Raw genomic sequence first — 7,323 nt, 5'->3', positions numbered from 1 at the left:
TGCAAAATTCTCAACAAGATATTAGCCAACCGGATCCAACAATACATTAAAAGAATTGTCCACCCTGATCAAGTGGGATTTTTTTTTTAATTTCTGAGAGAGAGAGAGAGAGAGAGAGCAGGGGAGGGTCAGAGAGAGAGGGAGACATAGAATCTGAAGCAGGCTCCAGGCTCTGAGCTAGCTGTCAGTACAGAGCCCAGTGCGGGGCTCAAACCCATGAACTGTGAGATCATGACCTGAGCTGAAGCCGGACTCTCAACCGACTGAGCCACCCAGGCACCCCTCAAATGGGATTTACATCTGGGATGCAGGACTGGTTCAATAATCACAAATCAATAAAATATGATACATCACATTAATAAAAGAAAGAGTAAGAACCACATGATCCTCTCAAATAGAAGCAGAGAAAGCATTTGACAGAATACAGCACTCTTTCTTGATAAAAAAAACCCAATCAAGAAAGTAGGGATAGAAGGATCACACTGCAAAAGCCATATGCAAAAGACCCAACTTTAATATCATCCTCAGTGGGGAAAAACTGAGAGCTTTCTCCCTAAGGTCAGGAACACAACAGGGATGTCCACTCTCACCACTGTTATTCAACATAGTACTGGAAGGCCTAGCCTCAGCAACCAAACAACACAAAGAAATAAAAGGCATCCAAATTGGTAAGGAGAAGTCAAATTTTCACTCTTCGCGGATGACATGATACTCTATATGGAAAACACAAAAGATTGCACCAAAAACTGCTAGAACTGATCCATGAATTCAGCAAAGTTGCAGGATATAAAATCAACGCACAGAAATCGGTTGCATTTCTATACACCAATAATGAAGCAGCAGAAAGATAAATCAAGGAGTTGATCACATTTACAACTGCACCCAAAACCATAAAATACCTAGGAATAAACCAAACCAAAGAGGTGAAAAATCTATACACTGAAAACTATAGAAAGCTTATGAAAGAAATTGAAGAAGATACAAAATACGGACAAATATTCCATGCTCCTGGATAGGAAGAACAAATATTGTTAAAATGTCAATGCTACCCAAAGCAATCTACATATTCAATGCAATCCCTATCAAAATCACCAGCATTCTTCACAGAGCTAGAAGAAACAATCCTAAAATTTGCATGGAACCAGAAAAGACCCCAAATAGCCAAAGCAATCCTGAAAAAGAAAACCAAAGCTGGAGGCATCACAATTCCGGACTTCAAGATGTATTACAAAACTGCAATCATCAAGACAGTATGGTACTGGCATACAAACAGACACATAGATCAATGGAACAGAATAGAGAACTCAGAAATAGACCCATAAACATATGGCCAACTAATCTTTAACAAATCATGAAAGAATATCCAATGGAATACAGTCTCTTTAGCAAATGGTGTTGGGAAAACTGGACAGTGACATGCAGAAGAATGAACCTGAACCACTTTCTTACACCATACATGAAAATAAACACAAAATGCATGAAAGACCTATATGTGATACAGGAAACCATCAAAATAATAGAGAAGAAAATAAGCAAAAACCACTTTGACCTCAGCTGCAGCAACTTCTTACTTGACAAGTCTCTGAAAGCATGGTAAATAAAAGCAATACTGAACAATTGGGACCTCATCAAGATAAAAAGCTTCTGCATAGGGAAGGAAACAATCAGCAAGACTAAAAGGCAACCGAAGGAATAGGAGGAGATATTTGCAAATGACATATCAGATAAAGGGTTAGTATCCAAAATCTATAAAGAATTTATCGAACTCAACACCAAAAAACAATCCAGTACAGAAATGGGCAAAAGACATGAATAGACACTTTTCCAAAGAAGATATCCAGATGGCTTAGAGACCCATGAAAGGATGCTCAACATCACTCATCATCAGGGAAATGCAAATCAAAACCACAATGAGATACCACCTCACACCTATCAGAATGGCTAAAATTAACAACTCAGGCAATAACAGATGTTGGCAGGGATGAAGAGAAAGTGGAATTCTTTTGCACCGCTGGTGGGAGTGCAAACTGGTGAAACTGGTGCCGCCACTGTAGAAAACAGTATGGAAGTTCCTCAAAAAATGAAAAATAGATCTACCCTATGACCCAGCAATTGCACTACTAAGTATTTATCCAAAGGATACAGGAGTGCTGTTTCAAAGGGGCACATGCACCCCAATGTTTATAGCAGCACTGTGGACAATAGCCAAAGTATGGAAAGAGCCCAAATGTCCATTGACTGGTGAGTGGATAAAGAAGATGTATACACACACACACATACATTCACACAATGGAATATTACTCAGAAGTTAAAAAGTATGAAATCTTGCCATTTATAACAACATGGATGGAACTAGGATATATTATGCTAAGTGAAATAAGTCAGAGAAAGACAGTATCATATGACTTCTCTCATATGTGGAATTTAAGATACAAAACAGATGAACATGAAAGTAGGGAAGCAAAAATAATATAAAAACAGGGAGGGAGACAAACCATAAGAGACTTTTAAATACAGAGAACAAACAGGGCTGCTGGAGGGGTGTTGGATGGGAGATGGCCTAAATGGGTAAGGGGCATTAAGGAAGACACTTGTTGGGATTAGCACTGGGTGTTATATGGAAGTGACAAATCACTAAATTCTATTCCTGAAATCATTATTACAATATATGTTAACTAATTTGGATGTAAAAAATTTTTTTAAAGTCACATCCATAGGAATTGGATGCCTAACCCAGTAACAAACTTTGAAGTGACAGGAAGATGAGTGATTATCTGAAGATGGAGGAAGGGGACAAGAAAATCAGGAAGCAAGATTTACAAAGGGACACAAGGAAAATTTGTGGAGTGATGTGATATTTTCACATGTGTATATATGTCAAAAGGAATCCATTGTATACTTCACGTATGTACAGTTTATTAGAGATCAACTAATTCAAGTAAGTTGTTAAAAAAACAAGGTGAAAAAGAGAGAACACAAAACCTAGATAACCAACTTGAAGACTAATTATTAATTAAAAATAATACGTGTGTATGTGTGTGTCTATATGTGTGCATGGAATATATTTGTATGAGAGAATTTTTAAATATTGAGATGTACGAGGTCAGAGAAAATCTCTGCATATTTCATAAGTCTTATAGTCTTAATTATCTAGACATAATTTATAATATCAGCAAGTAACAGCCTAATGCTTACATATAAGAATTATTCATCCCCTTGCAAAATGTATAAAGCCTTAAAGTAAAACCTATGGACTATATTTAAAATGAAGTTAGATACAAGAAGGTCGAACAGACCATGAATTCAAATCTTTAACTGTATATGTCAGATTTAGAAACCTGGAAGTTGATCATTTTAACCATTGTTATACACCCTTTAGTAACATGAAGATTATAATATCAAACTCTGGTGTAATTTTGGTTTTTAAAAATATAGTCAAAATATTAAAGTTATTATTCTTCCTATAATGTAATATTAGAAGCAACAAAGAATGAACGTGTCACAAAATCAAGACTACTGACAACATACTATTTTCTTCTAATGCACTGTCTGTGTGAAAAGTTTGAAAATCACATTCCTCACACATATAATATGACTATTGTTCCTGTAGGTGGGCAGACAGGGTAGTCAGTATGAAGACCTCTTATTTTAAACTGTGGATAAATTAAGGCAAAGATTTCTTTAAATACCTACTAGTATCTGTTAAAATAAATGTAATCCCAGGGTCCAAATATGAAGAAAGATCTAAGACAAGAATTTTAAGCAGACTGAAAGCCAGTGCTGCTCTTGGTATATTAAGCAGTAACCTGGATAACTGATATTCGCCAGCTCTGCCATCGCAGAGCACAGGCATTGGGTCCACAGCAGGTGCGAAGCTGAAATTGAGAAATAGAAAGTAGGACCTTTAAGAAGTGTGGATCAAATAAAATGTGACGGGCAGTAATGGGACCATGAACCAGCCCTTCCCTGCCTTCCATTTGGTGGTGATGAAAGTTCCTTCAAGTCCATTTGGATTGCAAAGGTAACAAATGTGTCATTCAGAATATCCAATATTAGTGCTCCAGAGCCAGGAGGAAGAATGAAAATTCATTCTTGGAAAATTCCCTGGATTAAAATCAGCTGTCTGTGGGCACAAATCTAAAGTTGCAGAGCATTCCAAAACCTAATTTCAATAAGCAATTAGGTGTCCAACTTCAGCTCAGGTCATGATCTCACAGCTCGGTTCATGAGTTCAAGACCCGCATCGTGCTCTCTGCTGACAGTGCAGAGCCTTCAGATCCTCTGTCCCCTTCTCTCTTTGCCCCTCCCCCACTCACACTGGTTTCTCTCTCTCTCAAAAATAAACATTAAAAAACACACACAAAAAAGCCCACAAAACAATAACAATAAAAAAAGAAAAAGGAAAGAACTAGGTCTCCAATACTAAATATTTTGGCAAACATTTAAAAAGTTATTTACAAAGGGTCTTAAACCAGATACTCTGACCTAGGAAGACCTCGCCACAATGAGTTTGACTGCATCTCAGTCTGACCCTTTTTCTCTTTGCCTTAAAATACAAAAAAGTCTTCTTGTTATCAAAAAAGAAAAGAAAAGACAAGAAGAAAGAAAAAGAAAGAAAGAAAGAAAGAAAGAAAGAAAGAAAGAAAGAAAGAAAGAAAGAAAGAAAAGAAAAGAAAAAAATCCTTCTCTTGAGCAAATAGTTCATCTAGCTATCCTACATCTTCCTTCCTTTTATCTGATAAATTTCTTTAGGGTTTTTTTTTTTTAAATGGGACTTAAAAATATGAGCAAAGATAAAAGGACTATAAAAGTAAATATGAAGTAAAAGTAAGTGTCATACAAGTATATATGCAAATTCTAGATATAAAATGAAAATTTTTTAAACTGACACTAAAATTTACGGATGAGCTTGTTTTGCCATAGTGGAACCCTTCATCAATTATAGTTAATATATTTGAACAAAATGTTTTTTAAAAAGCCATCTGAGGACTCAAAAGTACACAAAAACGGGTCAACTACGGAGGAAGCCAAAAACTAGAGCTACGTCGTACAAAGAGGAGGGCTTCCCATTTCTTTTTTATAATGCACTTTTTTCCTTTCTCATAAGATGGCATGGCAGTGGTAATAGATGCCATATCCTTCTTCTGACCGAAAGAAACAAGGAAAGGAGCCCTTGAGGGATAAATGTTGTGAGAGGGAAATCCAGAAATGGCACAACCAGAGAAGGGGCTCTTCAGTTCTGTACCTGTCTCTGCGAGGGTCTCATCCTAACCCCTGAATATGTTTGGGGAAGACTCAAACCAACAGAGCAGAGATTTTGCCAGCAGGTCCAGAAGGTGAAACAGAAGTTACAGATTGAAATTGACCAGGTTGATTGTCTTCTAAAACAAAAACACCAGGATTCACCATAACAGGACTGAGAACATAGCAGGATACTCAGGAAGTCCAAGATACAAGGCAAAATTGCCCACTATACAAACAATGAGGACTATGTGACCAGATCGAAGAGACAGATACATTCAACAGATGCCAAACCTGTGTTCACAGAGATGTTGAAATTCCTGGAGACTCTAAGGAAGCTTTTATGCCTATGTTTTATAAAGTAAAGGAAAATACCTACAAAGGAATGAAAAGGTAAGATTTTTCAGTAGAGAAAGCAAAATTACAAAAATAACCACAGGGAAATTTTACAACTAGCAAATACTATATACATGAAATAAGATCTCCCTCTCTGTTCAACAGAAGAATGGAGATGTCAGCAAACTTGACAAGAGACTGAAGAATACAAGAAATGCAAGCGAGCAGACAGACAGAGCTCCAGTGACCTGTCAGACATTATCAAAAGGTCTAAAACAAATGTAATTGGTATCATGATAAGAAGAGGGGAAGGAGATGGGGGTGAATAAAAGCAATGGTCATAAAACTACCCATATGTGATTTAAAGCTATGGAATTTCAGCAAACTTCGAACAGGAAAAATTCAAAGAAAACCATGCCTAGACAGATCATAATGAAACTTCTGAGATCCAAAGATAAATGCATTTTTTTAAAGTAAGCTCTTTGCTCAATGTGGGGCTTGAACTCACAACTCTGAGATCAAGAGTCACATGCTCTACTGACTAAGCCAATCAGAAACCCCAATAAAAAGCATCTTGAAAGCAGTAAGAGATAAAAGATACATTCCATATTGGGAAACAATGATTTAAATGACCATGGATTTCTCCTCAGAAATAACAAATGTCATAAAACAGTGGAAAAATATCTTTAAGTGCTGCAAAAAAAAAAAAGACACCTCTCCCCCCAAAAAATCCCTCCCTAACCTGTTCTATATCCAGAAATAAATATCCTTCAGGAATAAGGGTAAAATGAATTAATTCTCAATTGAAGTAAAACTCAAAGAATTCTTTACTAGCCAATCTGCTTAATGAGAAATGCTAACGTAGTTCATCATGAACAGAAATGATCGAGAGGGAAAAAGTCAGTGCCTCAGGAATTAAAGAAAAGCCCAGAAATGGGAAATGGCGGGGTAAGTTGGAAATATGACCTCTTATTTCTTCCTAGATTTACATTAAAATATACAGAACTGTTAAAAGCAAAATTTATAACACAGGTTAGTGGCTGTTTCACTATGTGTCTGTGTTCCACATGAGAGAGCAGTGGTGGCATAATGAACCCAAATGGTGTAAAAGTTCTGAGAATTTACATAAAGTGGTTCTTTATTCATTCTAAGTAGTTTTTAAGAAGTCAGATATGCCTCCCATTTTGGTTTTCTTCTTCAATATTACTTTGGCTATTCGGGGTCTTTTGTGGTTCCATACAGCAACATGCAGAAGAATGAAACTAGATCATTTTCTCACACCATACACAAAAATAAACTCAAAATGGATAAAGGATCTGAACGTGAGACAGGAAACCATCAAAACCCTAGAGGAGAAAGCAGGAAACAACCTCCTTGACCTCAAATGCAGCAATTTCTTACTTGACACATCCCCAAAGGCAAGGGAATCAAGAGCAAAAATGAACTATTGGGACCTCATCAAGATTAAAAGCTTCTGGATGGCAAAGGAAACAATCCATAAAACTAACAGGCAACCGACGGAATGGGAAAAGATAGTTTCAAATGACATATCAGATAAAGGGCTAGTATCCAAAATCTATAAGGAACTCATCAAACTCCACACCTGAAAAACAAACAATCCAGTGAAGAAATGGGCAAAAGATATGAACAGACACTTCTCCAAAGAGGACATCCAGATGGACAACAGACGCATGAAACGATGCTCAGCATCCCTCCTCATCAGTGAAATACAAATCAAAACCTCAC

This window comes from Hyaena hyaena, unplaced genomic scaffold (assembly GCF_003009895.1).
Source record: "Hyaena hyaena isolate Hyena2069 unplaced genomic scaffold, ASM300989v1 scaffold_501, whole genome shotgun sequence".
NCBI lineage: Eukaryota > Metazoa > Chordata > Mammalia > Carnivora > Hyaenidae > Hyaena > Hyaena hyaena.
This window is presented reverse-complemented; position numbering follows the sequence as displayed.